The following is an 18,245-nucleotide window of genomic DNA, read 5'->3' on the forward strand; positions in this document are numbered from 1 at the left end:
TCACCTGGGAATTTGTTGAAAATGCAGATCTGGGGACCCCTACTTAGACCTACTGATTTAGAAACTCTAAATTGGTAGGGCTCAGAAATCTGTGTTTTAACAATCCTCCCTTCTTCACCCTAATCCCACCTCACCTCCACTCCAAGATTCTGATGCAAGCTACAGTTTGAGAACCACTTATCTAGAGTGCATCTTATACTAGTTGTTCTTGTCCTTAAATGTTGATCACATAGTATCAATTTTATTACCCATTAATATAACAACATAGTATTCATTAACTAGGCACTTAAGAGTCAACACAGAAGTGAACAAGATATGGTTACTTCTCAGTTGAAATTCACAATCTGATGGGAAACTTGATTTCCCATCAAGACAAACATACCATCGACATACTATGATCTGCTCTACAGCCAAGGGGTAAACATATTAAGGACACAGAGGAAAGAAGGAATTTATTCCCACTGATAAACTGAGAGAAAGCATCACTGAAATGTGAGTACGTAGGGTAAGAGGTCCCAGAGGAAGAGAACCAGGCATGACTTTCTTGACATAAGAGAAGCCATTTTGGGTCTAAGCCTGGTCACAATGCTTACTCTCAAACAGGTCTCAGTAATTAGTGATCTTAAAGGAACAAAAGAATGCAGAAACAAACAACTGTTTTCAGGCAAGAGAAATAATGAAAGCAAAGGTAATACATTAAAGACTCCCAGTTCTGTTTCAATAGTAAAGAGTAGCCTGAAGCGTTTTCCTGAGCTGTTTCCCCAAGTGCAAAACCCCCTCCAGTGCTCAACAACCAGATCAACTGGAATCTAAGGAATAATGACTTGACTTTTTCTGACTATTGTGACTTCTGTCAACTACAGCTTGGATTCTGTCAACCTTTGCCCCAATTCTATGCTGAATTCTCAGCTGCTCAAGCCTCCCTCAGTATGTAGGTACTCTTACCTTAAAACTCCTCCAGTTTTGCTGTCCAGGAGACCTGCTTTGGGAAAGATCCTTGGGGTTCTCCTTACTTGCTGCAAGTAATAAATCCTTCCTTCTGCTTTTTGGCTTGGTTGTGTCTTTAGGCTCAACACTCATCAAAGACAAACCTAGGTTTCAGGTAACAAAACAGTGACATGTGATTTGGATCTTGAAGGACTGTGCAATTTCCAGCAAGCCAGAGAAGGAGGAATTTATTATTACTTAATAGTATTTAAGAGCTTCCCAAATGGCGCTAGTGGTAAAGAACCTGCAGGCCAATGCTGGAGACATAAGAGACACGGTTCAATCCTGGGGTTAGGAAGATCCCCTGGAGGAGAACAAGGCAACCCACTCCAGTATTCTTGCCTGGAGAATCCCCATGGACAGAGGAGCCTGGTGGACTACAGTCTATGGGGTTGCAAAGAGTCAGACACAACCGAGCGACTAAGCACAACACAACATCACCCCAGCAGGAGATGTGGGTTTGATCCCTGGGTCAGGAAGGTCCCCTAGAGAAAGAAATGGCAACCCACTCCAGTACTCTTGCCTGGAAAATCCCATGGACAGAGGAGCCTGGTAGGTTACATTCCATGGGGTCACAAAGAGTCAGACACAACTGAAGTGATTTAGCATGCACACATTCAATAATACTTAATATATCCTTAAACTGAAAGTGAAAAAGTGAAAGTGAAGTCGCTCAGTCGTGTCGACTTTTAAATCAGTGTTTTGATTATTTAATACTGCAACACAGAATATTTGGGTCTGGGTCAGAGCTGAGATCTAGGTTGGAGCCTAGGAGTAAGGAGGAGTAAGCCTGAGGAGTAAGGCTGTATCACACATGAGAGAGATCAGGGCAATCTAGCCCCAGGATCAGTTAGGGTCTGATTAGAAAAGAGAAACTGGACTTTGCTGGTAGTCCAGTGGTTAAGAATCCACCTGCCAGTGCAAGGGACTTGGGTTTGATCTGTAATGGGGGAAGATCCCACGTGTCATGGGGCATCTTTGCCAGTGCACCACAATACTGAGCCTGTGCTGTAGAGCCTGAGAGCTACAACTACTGCTCTGCAACAAGGGAAGCCACTGGAATGAGAAGCCTGCTTACCGCAACTAGACAGTAGCCCTGACTTGCTGCAACTAGAGAAAGCCCTTGCACAGCAATAAAGACCCAGCACAGCCCCCCAGATTTTTTTAATTCTTAAAGAAAAGAGAAACCACAGAGTGATTTGAATAAGAAGGGTTTAATGCAAAGAATTATAAACTATAATAGTGGATTGGAATAACAAAGGACTGGCTAGTAAGAAGCAAAGGGAATAAAGCTGTAGCAGATAGATACAAGGAGCAGCTGCGACCCCTAGGGCTGCCATGATGCACAGGATGGCAGGGGTGCGGATACTGCAGCAGCAGAACTTGCTGGGAATCAGCTGTCTAGGGCACTAGGGAAAGCTGCTTCTGGAAGGTGACACAGGAGGAATTCCGCTACAAATAACCAGAGGTAGGGTGCCTGGGAAAGCTACACCCCTCCGTGCTGGCAGAGCCTGGGGCTGGAGACACCGTGCCTGCTGCAGGAACCTGCTGGACAGGCACACTGGAATGAGGAAGCAAAGCTTCCTGCAGTGTCTCTCCAGCACCCTCTACTGACAAAGCTTTACAGCCAGTCGGGAAAGGAAAAAAATATTTCAAGGTCCCAGCCTCATTTTCAGAGAGCAGTCAAAAAGGGTGAATTTGGAGTTGAGACGCAATCAACTGATAACTGGCATACTCTGTAACAATTTTAGAATGTTCAGGACAGGAAAAAATAGTTTCCTTTGATTTTCATGGAACTCATGTTGCCTTGGGATTCCCAGGTACTTCAGTGGTAAAGAATCTGCCTGCCATACTTACCTGGCAGGGGAGATACCATGATCACGAAGGTGGTTTTCCCAGGGCGAGGCTTATCCATTGCACTCCGGATGTGCTGACCCCTGCGATTTCCCCAAATGTGGGAAACTCGACTGCATAATTTGTGGTAGTGGGGGACTGCGTTCGCGCTTTCCCCTGATTAAAAAAAAAAAAAAAAAAAGAATCTGCCTGCCAATGCAGAAGATGCAGGAGACATGGGTTTGATCCCTGGGTTGGGAAGGTCCCCTGGAGAAGGAAATGGCAACCCACTCCAGTATTCTTGCCTGGAAAATTCCATGGACAGAGGAGCCTGGCAAGCTGTAGCCCATGGGCTCACAAAGGGTCAGACATGACTGAGCACGTACGCATACATGCACACTGCCTTAGGAAACAGCTTGAAAGTGAAAGTGAAACTCACTCAGTCATGTCAGACTCTGCAACTCCATGGACTATACAGTCCATGGAATTTTCCAAGCCAGAATATTGGAGTGGATAGCCTTTCCCTTCTCCAGGGGATCTTTCCAACCCAGGAATCAAACCAGGGTCTCCTGCATTGCAGGCGGATTCTTTACCAACTGAGCTATCAGGGAAGCCCAGAAAACAGCTTAAATTTGTCTAAATTGTAATTTTGGCAGGTGAAGACCTGCCTGATGAGTACCTGACTGTGAAGGCACCAAAAACTATATAAAAATTCATGTTCTTTGATGAAGAGTTTTTGCTTCTGAAGACTCACAATAGGCACATGCAAAACAAACAAACAAAAAAGTTCATTGCCCATGTTTTGTTTTGGTTTTTTTGAGGGGGTCGCACCTTTCAGCTTGCAGGATCTTAATTCCCCTTTCAAAGATTGAGTCCATGCCCTTGACAATAAAAATGTGAAGTCCTAACCACTGAACTACCAGGGAATTCCCACCATGCTATTTATAAGAAAAAAAAGTCCTTAAAAGTCTGACAACAGGAGAATGATGTGTGTGTTTACAGAATGGAATATTATGTCGTCATTAAAAATGAATGCCATTTTAAAATGATTTTTTGATGAAATGGGAAAAGAGGATGCAATGTAAAAAGAGAAAAAGGATCCAAATTATGTATAGTATATTCCAATTATGTTCAAATAAAAAAGGTGTGTGGGTGTCTGTATAATGAAACAGAAGGAAATCATACTAGTGTTTATCTCTGCATCGTGACTAATTTTTCATTTCTTTTTTATATTTATTTATATTTTTCATGTTTCCTAAACTGAGCATATGTGACTTTCATAACTAAAAGAAAATGTGGGGCTTACCTGGTGAGTCAGTGGTAAAGAATCTGCCTGCCAATGCAGGAGACATGGGTTCAGTCCCTGGTCCAGGAAGATCCCACATGCCAAGAAACAACTAAGCCCATATGCCAAAACTATCAAGCCTGTGCTCTAGAGCCCAGGAAATGCAACTACTGTAACCCATGCACCCTAAGCCCATGGTCCACAGCAAGAGAAGCCATGGCAATGAGAAGCCCAAGCACTGCAACTAGAGGGTAGCCCCCACTCACTGCAACTAGAGAAAAGCCTGTGCAGCAACGAAGACCCAGCACAGCCAAAAATAAATAAATACACATTTTTTAAAAAAGAAAATGCATGGTACATTTTAAGGAATATGCACATCTCCAGCATTCAGTAGCAGGAGGAAAGCTTGACTTCACAATTCCTTCTGGAGCCTTACATTCAAGACCTGATTTCCCTCCAGGGGCACAGACATTGAACTATTTACAGTCCACTGGGATGAGAGCAGTGGTCTATTTCTGCCCTTCTCGTTTCCCTTGAATCTTTCTTCTCTTTGTGCAAGAGGAGAGAGAGAGCAAAATCATGCAGCAGGATGATAACATGATCTCATAAAACTCTGTGTCTGAGAGTCACAGCTGACAGCAGGGCATTTTGGTTTATTAACTAACTGCAGAACCCCCGCTTCCCTCCCTCCTCAAGACCCTCCTCCTGATTTGCTAGATATTTACCAATTCATTTGTTTTCAGTGTTCCCTCTGAAACAACCACTCGGATGGGATGAATGGCCAGATCAGCAATCCAAGAATCTTGTTTTTTAACAGACCTCAGTTATGGTAAAAAGAAATGCATGCAACACAACAATAAAGTCTAATGTTCATGTCGAACAATAAAGAGTAGTAATCAATAGTTATTTTAATAGCTTCCTTTATAATAAAAGGAATTGCATTGTGATACGACACTTTTAATAAATCACCATGTGACGACTCCTTCCTCTTCTCATGAGCCTGAGGAAAGGTCAGCAATTTAATGACAGGAATCACTGAGGAAATAATGGACAAAGAAGAATGGGAAAGCTGAGGAGAGGGGTATTGTCATTAACCAATGTGTGCCCCCTGCAACACACACACACACACACACACACACACACACACACACAAACATGCTCTTGACAGGAGATGAAAGGAGATAAAAAGTTCTCCCTGGCCTGTGGAATAGAAGACAGCTAGTGAGGAAGCAGGAGAACTGGTGGTTTCTCACCCGACTCAGATCCAAATGAAATGGAAAACAGTACTTTAGAGGTGTCTAGAGGGACTCTTAGTGCTGATGGGAACATTCTATCTCTGTACTATCCAATGCAGTGGCCACTAGACACATGTGACTGTTGAGCCCCCTGAAGTGTGGCTAGTGTACCTGAGGAGTGAGCTGTAGATTTTACTTCATTTTAAAAAATATTTACTTATTTGGCTGCTCCAGGTCTTAGATACCATGCTTGTGCTTAGTCGTGTCCGACTCTTTGCGACCCCATGGACTGTAGCCCACTAGGCTCCTCTGTCCAGGGCATTACCCAGGTAAGAATACTGGAATGGGTTGCCATGTTCTCCTGCAGGGTACCTTCCCCATCCAGGGATCAAACTCACATCTCCTGCATTGGCAGGCAGATTCTTTACCACTGAGGCCCCTTATTTGTGGTGCTTGGGATCTTTAGGTGCAGCATGTGGGATCTAGCTCCCTGACCAGTGATCAAACTCAGGCCCCCTGTTTTGGGAGCGTGGAGTCTTAGCCATGGGACCATTAGGAAGTCTCAGATTTTACTTAATTTTTAAAATTTATTTAAAAATTTTTATTTTATATTGGTGTATAGTTGATTTACAATGTGTTAGTTTCAGGCATACAGCAAATTGATTCAGTTATACATATACATATATCTATTCTTTTTCAGATGCTTTTCCCATATGGGTTTTACAGAGTATTGAATACAGTTCCCTGTGCTCTTTACGTAGGTCCTTGTTGTTTATCTATTTATATATAGTAATGTGTATATGTTAATCCCAACCTCCTGATTTATCCTTCTCCCAGATTCTACATTATGTAAATGAATTTATAATTAAATAACCCACATGTGGCTAGTGGCTACTGTATGGGCAGGACAGAAAGAGATGTAAGTTTGGAGATCTGAGAGATCGGAAAGCAGAAGAGCTCTGTTCCACTTTTCTCTCCAGAACTCTGGCACCATACAGCAGTTCCTCAAGCCTTCCTGCAGTAGCAGCCATAGAGGAAAAGTGGCTGGCTGGGATGACAGGGACACAGAGGTCCTAGGACAACTTCCCCTAATTTCCCATGACTCTTTCCATAGTGTTGAGGGAACAGCCAGTCACACATTCCTCAGCCCACCTCCCCTAGAAGGTACAGAAGTTAGATTAAAAAAAGAGGAATGCTAACCTCCAAGGGTCACATTCGGTCTTATCAAGGGGATGCTGCCTTAGAAAGTGGTGTGACCATGGCTGTATAAGAACACCACCAAGAGCTGGAAGCCTCACTTTATGGATAATGTAGTGTTTCCCCCCACCTCACCCCCTACGTTGTTCCCCCTCTTGGTTATTGTTCAGTTGCTCAGTCATATCTGACTCTTTGCGACCCTGTGGACTGTAGCATGCCAGGCTTCCCTGTCCATCACCAACTCCCAGAATTCACCCGAACCCATGTCCATTGAGTCAGTGATGCCATCCAACCATCTCATTCTCTGTCGTCCCCTTCTCCTCCCACCTTCAATCTTTCCCAGCATCAGGGTCTTTTCAAATGAGTCAGCTCTCTGCATCAGGTGGCCAAAGTACTGGAGTTTCAGCTTCAGCATCAGTCCTTCCAATGAATATTCAGGACTGATTTCCTTTAGGATGGACTGGTTGGATCTCCTTGCAGTCCAAGGGACTCTCAAGAGTCTTCTCCAACACCACAGTTCAAAAGCATTGATAATTTGGTGCTCAGCTTTCTTTGTAGTCCAACTCTCACATCCATACATGACTACTGGAAAAAAAAACTTTGATTAGATGGACCTTTGTTGGCAAAGTAATGTCTCTGCTTTTTAATATGCTGTCTAGGTTGGTCATAACTTTTCTTCCAAAGAGCGAGCATCTTTTAATTTCATGGCTGAAGTCACCATCTGCAGTGATTTTGGAGCCCCCCAAAATAAAGTCTGTCACTGTTTCCACTGTTTCCCCATCTATTTGCCATGAATTGATGTGACCAGATGCCATGATCTTACTTTTCTGAATGTTGAGTTTTAAGCCAACTTCTTCACGCTCCTCTTTCACTTTCTTCAAGAAGCTCTTTAGTTCTTCTTCACTTTCTGCCAAAAAGGTGGTGTCATCTGCATATCTGAGGTTATTGATATTTCTCCCGGCAATCTTGATTCCAGCTTGTGCTTCCTCCAGCCCAGCATTTCTCATGATGTACACTGCATATAAGTTAAATAAGCAGGGTGACAATATACAGGCTTGACATACTCCTTTCCCAATTTGGAATCAGTCTGTTGTTCCAAGTTGGGTTCTACTGCTGCTTCCTGACCTGCATGCAGATTTCTCAAGAGGCAGGTCAGGTGGTCTGGTGTTCCCACCTCGTTCAGAATTTTCCGTAGTTTGTTGTGATCCACACAGTCAAAGGCTTTGGCATAGTCAATAAAGCAGAAATAGATGTTTTCTGGAACTCTCTTGCTAATTCGATGATCCAACAGATGTTGGCAATTTGATCTCTGGTTCCTCTGCCTTTTCTAAATCCAGCTTGAACACCTGGAAGTTCACGGTTCACATACTGTTGAAGCCTGGCTTGGAGAATTTTCAATATTACTTTACTAGCGTGTGAGATGCAGTAGTTTGAGCATTCTTTGGCATTGCCTTTCTTTGGGATTGGAATGAAAATGGACCTTTTCCAGTCCTGTTGCCGCTGCTGGGTTTTCCAAATATGCTGGCATATTGAATGCAGCACTTTCACAGCATCATCTTTTAGGATTTGAAATAAGCTCAACTGGAATTCCATCACCTCCACTAGCTTTGTTCATAGTGATGCTTCCCAAGGACTACTTGACTTCACATTCCAGGATATCTAGCTCTAGATACCATTATGATTATCTGGGTCATAAAGATCTTTTTTGTATAGTTCTGTGTATTCTTGCCACTTCTTCTTAATATCTTCTGCTTCTGTTAGGTCCATACCATTTCTGTCCTTTATTGCCCCCATCTTTGCATGAAATATTCCTTTGGTATCTCTGATTTTCTTGAAGAGATCGCTAGTCTTTCCCATTCTATTTTTTTCCTCTATGTCTTTGCATTGATCACTGAGGAAGGCTTTCTCATCTCTCCTTGCTATTCTTTGCACAGCTGCATGGTGCTGGAGTGACTGTGAGGAGATACCCCATGTCCAAGGGCAGAGAAGCCCTAGGCAGATGGTAGAAGGGGTGAAATCATGTTTAGAATCAAACCCCATCCTGCCAGAGATATTCAAAGGGCTCAAACAAACCTTGTGCACACCAGGACACAAAGACCCCACAGAGACTGAGGCAGAGCTGTGTTTGAGTGGCTCCTGTGGAGATACGGGTCGGCAGTAGACTGCCGCAGGGGCAGAGACTCTGGGTGCAGCAGACTCGGGTATGGCTGGGTGCAATAGACCTGGGTATGGCATAAGCTGTCTTGGAGGAGGTCGCCATTAACCCCACCATAGAGCTACCAGAACTTACACAGGTCTGGGGAAATAGACTCTTGGTGGGTACAAACAGAACTTTGTGCGTACAAGGACCCAGGAGAAAGGAGCAGTGACCCCACAAGAGACTGACCCAGACTTGCCCGTGAGTGTCCAGGAGTCTCTAGCAGAGACGTGGGTTGGCGGTGGCCTGCTGCAGGGTTGAGGGCATGGAGTGTAGCAGTCCATGCATGGGTCCTTCTGAAGGAGGTTGCCATTATCTTCATGACCTCCACCATACTTTGGCCCCAGATAAATAACAGGGAGGGAACACAGCCCCACTCATCAACAGAAAATTGGATTGAAGATTTATTGAGCATGTCCTCACCCATCAGAACAAGATCCAGTTTCCCCCTCAATCAGTCTCTCCCACCAGGAAGCTCCATAAGCCTCTTATCCTTCTCCATCAGAGGGTAGACAGATTGAAAACCACAATCACAGAAAATTAACCAATCTGATCACATGGACCACAGCCTTGTCTAACTCAATGAAACCATGAGCAATGCTGTGTAGGGCCACCCAAGATGGACAGGTCACAGTGGGGAGTTCTGACAAAATGTGGTCCACTGGAGAAAGGAATGGCAAACCAGTTCAGTATTCTTGCCTTGAGAATCCCATGAACAGTATGAAAAGGCAAAAAGACAGGACACTGAAAGATGAACTCCCTAGGTTGGTAGGTGCCCAATATGCTACTGGAGATCAGTGGAGAAATAACTCCAGAAAGAATGATGAGACGGAGCCAAAGCAAAATCAACACCCAGTTGTGGATGTGATTGGTGATAGAGGTGAAGTCTGATGCTGTTAAGAGCAATATTACATAGGAACCTGGAACGTTAGGTCCATGAAGCAAGGCAAATTGGAAGTGGTCAAACAGGAGATGGCAAGAGTGAATGTCAACATTTTAGGAATCAGTGAACTAAAATGGACTGGAATGAATGAATTTAACTCAGATGACCATTATATCTACTACTGTGGGCAAGAATCCCTTAGAAGAAATAGAGTAGCCATCTTAGTCAACAAAAGAATCCTTTTCTACTTCATCCTAAACTCTGTCTCAGAGATTCAATTTGGCACCAGAACACAAAGAAGCTGAGCTTTCTGCATCAGGGGGAGGGGCCCCAGAGTGTCCGAGATGGATTTTGTAGGAAGGATGAAGTCTTAGAGTCATAATTAAGGTGACTTAAGGAAAATAAATTTAGCAAACTAAGATTCATACCCATTATATTTGCTTGATTCCGTAGCTCCCTCTTTCCTACTTCACCCCTCTTAAAAGTAGATTACCATTTGTGAAAGCTATATTATATACATGTGTTTTCCCCATATACCCCTTCTCCTCACACATTCATAGCCTTCCCTACTCTCTACATCCCACACCAAAATGGTGTATTTGTTACAATCGATCAACCTATATTGACTCATCATTATCACCCAAAGTCTGTGGTTTACCTTTTTTAAAAAATATTTTTAAAAATTTATTTATTCATTAGGCTGTGCCAGGTCTTAGTTGCAGCAAGCGGGATCTTCATTGCAGAGTGTGGGATCTAGTTCTCCAACCAGGGATCGAAACAGGGTCCCCTGCATTGGGAGTGCAGAGCCTTAGCCATTGCACCACCAGGAAAGTTCCTGTAGTTTGCTCTTGATGAACATTCTATCGGTTTTGACAAGTGTGTAATGACATGTATCTACCATTGCAGTATCATACAGAAGAAGTTTCACTGCCTTAAATCTTCTCTGTGCTCTGCCTGTTCATCCCTCCCTTCCCCACCTCCCCACAATAATGAATCTTTTTACTACCTTTTCCAGAATGTTATATAGTTGGAATTTTACTATATGTAGCCCTTTCAGATTAACTTATTTCACTTAGTAATATGCATGACTTTTCACAATTTGATAGCTCATTTCTTTTTAGTGCTAAATAAACATCTCGGTTTAAATGTACCAGTGTTTATTTATCCATTTGCTTACTAAAGATCATCTTGGTTGTTTTAAGTTTTGGCAACTATGAACGTAGATGTTATAAACCTCCATGTGCAGGTTTTCGCATGAACATAAACTTTAAATTCCTTTGAGTAAATACCAAGGAGGGGCTATTACTGGATCACATGGTTAGAGTATGTTTAGTTTTTAAAACTAAACCAAAACTAAACTTTTGTAAACTAAACTAAAACTAAACTAAAAACATTTGACAAACTGACTTTCAAAGTGGCTGTACAATTCTGTATTCCCATCAGCAGTAAATGAGAGTTGCTATTGCTACACCTCCTTGCCAGCATTTGGTGTTTATCAGTGTTTTGGATTTTGGACATTCTAATAGGTGTGTCGTGGTATCTTGCTGTTGTTTTAATTTGCAACTTCCTAACGACATATGATGTTGAACATCCTTTCATATGCTTACTTGCCATCTGTATATTTTCTTTGGTGAGGTATCTGTTCAGGTTTTTTATCTATTTTTTTAAACAGGTTGTTTATTTTTTTATTGTTGAACATTGTGTTCTTTGCATATTTTGGATAATAGTCCTTTATCAGATGTGTCTTTGGCAAACATTTTCTGTGGCTCCACTTTTCATTCTCTTAACATTTTCTTTTCCAGCCCTTCACTTTTAGTCTGTATGTGTCTCTTGTTTTGAGGTGGGTCTCTTGTAGACAGCATATATAGGGGTCTTGTTTTTGTATCCATTCAGCCAGTCTTTGTCTTTTGGTTGGGGCATTCAACCCATTTACATTTAAGGTAATTATTGATAGGTGTGGTCCCATTGCCATTTACTTTGTTGTTTTGGGTTCATGTTTATACAGCCTTTCTGTGTTTCCTGTCTAGAGAAGATCCTTTAGCATTTGTTGAAGAGCTGGTTTGGTGGTGCTGAATTCTCTCAGCTTTTGCTTGTCTGTAAAGCTTTTGAATTCTCCTTCATATCTGAATGAGATCCTTGCTGGGTACAGTAATCTAGGTTGTAGGTTATTCTCTCTCATTACTTTCAGTATGTCCTGCCATTCCCTTCTGCCTGGAGGGTTTCTATTGATAGATCAGCTGTTATCCTTATGGGAATCCCTTTGTGTGTTATTTGTTGTTTCTCCCTTGCTGCTTTTAATATTTGTTCTTTGTGTTTGATCTTTGTTAATTTGATTAATATGTGTCTTGGGGTGTTTCGCCTTGGGTTTATTCTGTTTGGGACTCTCTGGGTTTCTTGGACTTGGGTGGCTATTTCCTTCCCCAATTTAGGGAAGTTTTCAGCTATTATCTCCTCGAGTATTTTCTCATGGCCTTTCTTTTTGTCTTCTTCTTCTGGGACTCCTATGATTCGAATGTTGGGGCATTTCACATTGTCCCAGAGGTCCCTGAGGTTGTCCTCATTTCTTTTGATTCTTTTTTCTTTTTTCCTCTCTGCTTCATTTATTTCCACCATTTTATCTTCTACCTCACTTATCCTACCTTCTGTCTCCGTTATTCTACTCTTGGTTCCCTCCAGAGTGTTTTTGATCTCATTCATTGCATTATTCATTTTTAATTGACTCTTTTTTATTTCTTCTAGGTCTTTATTAAACATTTCTTGCATCTTTTCAATCTTTGTCTCCAGGCTATTTATCTGTAACTCCATTTTGTTTTCAAGATTTTGGATCATTTTTATTATCATTATTCTAAATTCTTTTCCAGGTAGATTCCCTATCTCCTCCTCTTTTGTTTGACTTGGTGGGCATTTTTCATGTTCCTTTACCTGTTGGGTATTTCTCTGCCTTTTCATCTTGTTTAGATTGCTGTGTCTGGACTGGGCTTTCTGTATTCTGGAGGTCTGTGGTTCCTTTTTATTGTGGAGGTTTTACCCAGTGGGTGGGGTTAGATGATTGGCTTGTCAAGGTTTCCTGGTTAGGGAAGCTCGTGTTGGTGTTCTGGTGCGTGGAACTTGATTTCTTCTCTCTGGAGAGCAATGGAGTGCTCAGTAATGAGTTTTGAGATGGGTCTATGTGTTAGGTGTCACCTTGGGCAGCCTGTATGTTGACGTTTAGGGCTATGTTCCTGCATTGCTGGAGAATTTGCGGGGTATGTCTTGCTCTAAAACTTATTGGCTCTTGGGTGGTGGTTGGTTTCAGTGTAGGTATGGAGGCTTTTGGACGGTCACTTATTACTTAAAGTTCCATGTAGTCAGGAGTTTTCTGGTGTTCTCCGGTTTTGGGCTTAAGTCTCCTGCCTCTGGATTTTAGTTTTATTCTTCCTGTAGTCTCAGGACTTCTCCAACTATACAGCACTGATAATAAAACTTCTAGGTTAATGGAGAAAAGATTCTCCCCCGTTAGGGACGCCCAGAGAGGTTCACAGAGTTACATGAAGAAGAGGAGAGGGAGGCGGGAGATAGTGATGAGCAGGAGGAGAAAAAGGGGGACTCAAGAGGAGAGGGACAGATCTATGCAGTTGTCTGTTCCCAGAGTGTTCTCTGTAGCCCAGACACCCACAAAGATTCACAGAATTGGATTGGGAGGAGAAGGGGAAAGGAGGAAATAGAGGTGTTCTGAGGTAGAAAACAGAGAGTCAAGATTGGGAGAGAATAATCAACACACTCCTGAATAAAAATGGGAACTGAATATTGGATTCTTAAATGTTCACAATTTATATCATATACTGAAAAACAAAAATTAAAAATCTAGAGTAAAGGTTAGACTCTTAAAAATACTATATTAAAAACAAAAACCAAAACACACACAAAAAATTTTAAAAATATATATGAAGTTCAGTTTAAAAATAGGGGTTCTCTTCTTTTTTTTTTGGTAAGGTTATAGTGTATTGAAAATGAAAATTAAGGAGTAGTAGAGGAGTACTAGAGGACTTTAAAAGAAATAAGAGAAAAAGAAAAATAGAAAATAGAAGAGAAAAAGGAGAAAAAAAAAAAAAGAATTTTCCCTAATTAAAAAAATCGTAAAAATCTATGAAAATGAAAGTTAAGGAGTAATGGGGGAGTAATAGGGAATTTTAAAGGAAAATAAAAGAGAAAAAATAAAAAAGAAAAAAAATTTTTTTTTCTTCCTTAAAAAAAAAATTAATAAAAAATAAATAAATAAATAAAAAATTAAAAAAAATTAAAAAAAAAAAAAGTAAAAATATATCTAGGAATTTCTCTGGAGCTGTTGCGGTCAGTGTGGGTTCAGCTCAGTTTCAGATATCTCCTCGTTCCAGCTTACACTTAGGGATTTTAATCTGTTGCACCGGTCCCTTCTGAAGCGGTTCCCTTTGTTTATTTGGCTTCTATTTGCCGGTTTCTTCAGAGCCTCATTTCCGCCCTGACACAGGCGGGCGGAGGTGGACTCTTATTCAGGTAGCTAGTTCTGTCGCAGTGCGGCGAGGGGCTGGCGCTGCGGGGACGGGCTGGTGCTGTGGGGAGGGGCTGGCGCTGCGGGGAGAGGCTGGCGCTGCTTTCTCTGTCTGCGCTGCTCAGGCTCCTGGCTGCTCCGTATAGAGCGCGCCCCACGCTGCGTGCAGCTCCAACCCTCCGGTGTTCCACAAAAGCGCGGAACAAAAGGCTGCATCCGCTCTTGTGCCTTCCCCGTCAGAGCGGTCCAGGCAGCCAGGGGCTTGACAGGCGCACTTTCCCTGGGGTGCGGCGCGCCCACTCCCTTCCACGGTCCCAATCTCGGTTTCCGCCGGAGCCAGTCGGGTGCGTGCGCCTTCTGCCCTCTGCGTCCCCAGCCCCAGTCCCCGCCCGCGCCGGTCGGGTGCCTGCGCCCTGTGTCTCGCCGCGACCTGCTCCCGCCTCCGGCGGGTCTGGGCCTGTCCGCAGTCTGTGAGCTCTTCTTTGGACTTTCTCGGTCCCTTTGTTCAGCGAACAGCCGGCAGCGAGTTCGGGCTGGTTAATTTTCTCTCTCTCTCTCGCTATCCCACAGTTCAAGTTGGCAACTCACAAAAGCTCCCTGATTGTTCTCAGGGCACTCAGGCCCGGACCCTACCCCAAGCAATGCTGCCGGCTCCTCTCCGTGCGGCCCCCACTTGCTGGTGGCGGATGCGGGTGTCTGGGGTACTTTTCTGCTGAGAGTTGCTTTTAGGCACAGTAATCTGTGGGTTTTATTTATTGCTTCCCTCCCAGTCAGGTTGCCCTCCTAGATGCAGACACTTCCCCCAGGTCCGCCAGTGCGAGGGTTTCCCGGTGTCTGGAAACGTCCTCTAAAGACTCCCTTCCCGGGACGGATCTCCGTCCTTAGCTCTTTTGTCTCACTTTTTATCTTTTATATTTTGTCCTACCTCCTTTCAAAGACAATGGGCTGCTTTTCTGGGCGCCTGATGACCTCAGCTAGCGATCAGAAGTTGTTTTGTGAAGTTTGCTCTGCGTTCAGATATTCTTTTGATGAATTTGTAGGAGAGAAAGTGGTCTCCCCATCCTATTCCTCCGCCATCTTGGCTCCTCCTTGAAGGAACGGAGACCAAAAGAAAGCAGGAGTCGCAATACTCATATCAGATAAAATAGACTTTCAAATAAAGGCTGTGAAAAGAGACAAAGAAGGACACTACATAATGATCAAAGGATTACTCCAAGAAGAAGATATAACAATTATAAATATATATGCACCCAACATAGGAGCACCGCAATATATACGGCAAACGCTAACGAGTATGAAAGAGGAAATTAATAGTAACACAATAATAGTGGGAGACTTTAATACCCCACTCACAACTATGGATAGATCAACTAAACAGAAAACTAACAAGGAAACACAAACCTTAAATGACACAATGGACCAGCTAGACCTAATTGATCTCTATAGGACATTTCACCCCAAACCAATCAACTTCACCTTTTTCTCAAGTGCACACGGAACCTTCTCCAGAATAGATCACATCCTGGGCCATAAATCTGGTCTTGGAAAATTCAAAAAAATTGAAATCATTCCAGTCATCTTTTCTGACCACAGTGCAGTAAGATTAGATCTCAATTACAGGAAAAAAATTGTTAAAAATTCAAACATATGGAGGCTAAATAACACGCTTCTGAATAACCAACAAATCTTAGAAGAAATCAAAAAAGAAATCAAAATATGTATAGAAATGAATGAAAATGAAAACACAACAACCCAAAACCTATGGGACACTGTAAAAGCAGTGCTAAGGGGAAGGTTCATAGCATTACAGGCTTACATCAAGAAACAAGAAAAAAGTCAAACAAATAACCTAACTCTACACCTAAAGCAATTAGAGAAGGAAGAAATGAAGAACCCCAGAGTTAGCAGAAGGAAAGAAATCTTAACAATTAGGGCAGAAATAAATGCAAAAGAAACTAAAGAGACCATAGCAAAAATCAACAAAGCTAAAAGCTGGTTTTTTGAAAAAATAAACAAAATTGACAAACCATTAGCAAGACTCATTAAGAAACAAAGGGAGAAGAACCAAATTAACAAAATTAGAAATGAAAATGGAGAGATCACAACAGACAACACTGAAATACAAAGGATCATAAGAGACTACTATCAGCAGCTCTATGCCAATAAAATGGACAACTTGGATGAAATGGACAAATTCTTAGAAAAGTATAACCTTCCAAAACTGAACCAGGAAGAAATAGAAGATCTTAACAGACCCATCACAAGCAAGGAAATCGAAACTGTAATCAAAAATCTTCCAGCAAACAAAAGCCCAGGACCAGATGGCTTCACAGCTGAATTCTACCAAAAATTTAGAGAAGAGCTAACACCTATCTTACTCAAACTCTTCCAGAAAATTGCAGAGGAAGGTAAACTTCCAAACTCATCCTATGAGGCCACCATCACCCTAATTCCAAAACCAAAGATGCCACAAAAAAAGAAAACTACAGGCCAATATCACTGATGAACATAGATGCAAAAATCCTTAACAAAATTCTAGCAAACAGAATCCAACAACATATTAAAAAAATCATACACCACGACCAAGTAGGCTTTATCCCAGGGATGCAAGGATTCTTTAATATCCGCAAATCAATGTAATACACCACATTAACAAATTGAAAGATAAAAACCATATGATTATCTCAATAGATGCAGAGAAAGCCTTTGACAAAATTCAACACCCATGTATGATTAAAACTCTCCAGAAAGCAGGAATAGAAGGAACATACCTCAACATAATAAAAGCTATATATGACAAACCCACAGCAAGCATTACCCTCAATGGTGAAAAATTGAAAGCATTTCCCCTGAAATCAGGAACAAGACAAGGGTGCCCACTCTCACCACTACTATTCAACATAGTTTTGGAAGTTTTGGCCACAGCAATCAGAGCAGAAAAAGAAGTAAAAGGAATCCAGATAGGAAAAGAAGAAGTGAAACTCTCGCTGTTTGCAGATGACATGATCCTCTACATAGAAAACCCTAAAGACTCTTCCAGAAAATTACTAGAGCTAATCAATGAATATAGTAAAGTTGCAGGATATAAAATTAACACACAGAAATCCCTTGCATTCCTATATACTAACAATGAAAAAACAGAAAGAGAAATTAAGGAAACAATACCATTCACCATTGCAATGAAAAGAATAAGATACTTAGGAGTATATCTACCTAAAGAAACAAAAGACCTATACATAGAAAACTATAAAACACTGATGAAAGAAATCAGAGGACACAAACAGATGGAGAAATATACCATGCTCATGGATTGGAAGAATAAATATTGTCAAAATGGCTATTCTACCTAAAGCAATCTATAGATTCAATGCAATCCCTATCAAGCTACCAACGATATTTTTCACAGAACTAGAACAAATAATTTCATAATTTGTATGGAAATACAAAAAACCTCGAATAGCCAAAGTAATCTTGAGAAAGAAGAATGGAACTGGAGGAATCAACCTGCCTGACTTCAGACTATATTACAAAGCCACAGTCATCAAGACAGTATGGTACTGGCACAAAGACAGAAATATAGATCAATGGAACAGAATAGAAAGCCCAGAGATAAATCCATGAACTTATGGACACCTTATCTTCGACAAAGGAGGCAAGGATATACAATGGAAAAAAGACAACCTCTTTAACAAGTGGTGCTGGGAAAGCTGGTCAACCACTTGTAAAAGCATGAAACTAGAACACTTTCTAACACCATACACAAAAATAAACTCAAAATGGATTAAAGATCTAAATGTAAGACTAGAAACTATAAAACTCCTAGAGGAGAACATAGGCAAAACACTCTCCGACGTAAACCACAGCAAGATCCTCTATGACCCACCTCCCAGAATATTGGAAATAAAAGCAAAAATAAACAAATGGGACCTAATGAAACTTAAAAGCTTTTGCACAACAAAGGAAACTATAAGTAAGGTGAAAAGACAGCCCTCAGATTGGGAGAAAATAATAGCAAATGAAGAAACAGACAAAGGATTAATCTCAAAAATATACAAGCAACTCCTGCAGCTCAATTCCAGAAAAATAAATGACCCAATCAAAAAATGGGCCAAAGAACTAAA

At 41.8% G+C, this 18,245-nt stretch overlaps 1 non-coding gene across 1 annotated transcript; it reads left to right on the top strand.

The window, feature by feature from the left end:
- The first annotated feature begins 2,836 nt into the window (after positions 1–2,836).
- On the top strand, positions 2,837–3,000 carry LOC122704194. Its single transcript, XR_006343805.1, has one exon. It is a non-coding gene; the product is annotated as a U1 spliceosomal RNA (small nuclear RNA).
- Positions 3,001–18,245: the final 15,245 nt, after the last annotated feature.

Source organism: Cervus elaphus, chromosome 11 (assembly GCF_910594005.1).
Source record: "Cervus elaphus chromosome 11, mCerEla1.1, whole genome shotgun sequence".
NCBI lineage: Eukaryota > Metazoa > Chordata > Mammalia > Artiodactyla > Cervidae > Cervus > Cervus elaphus.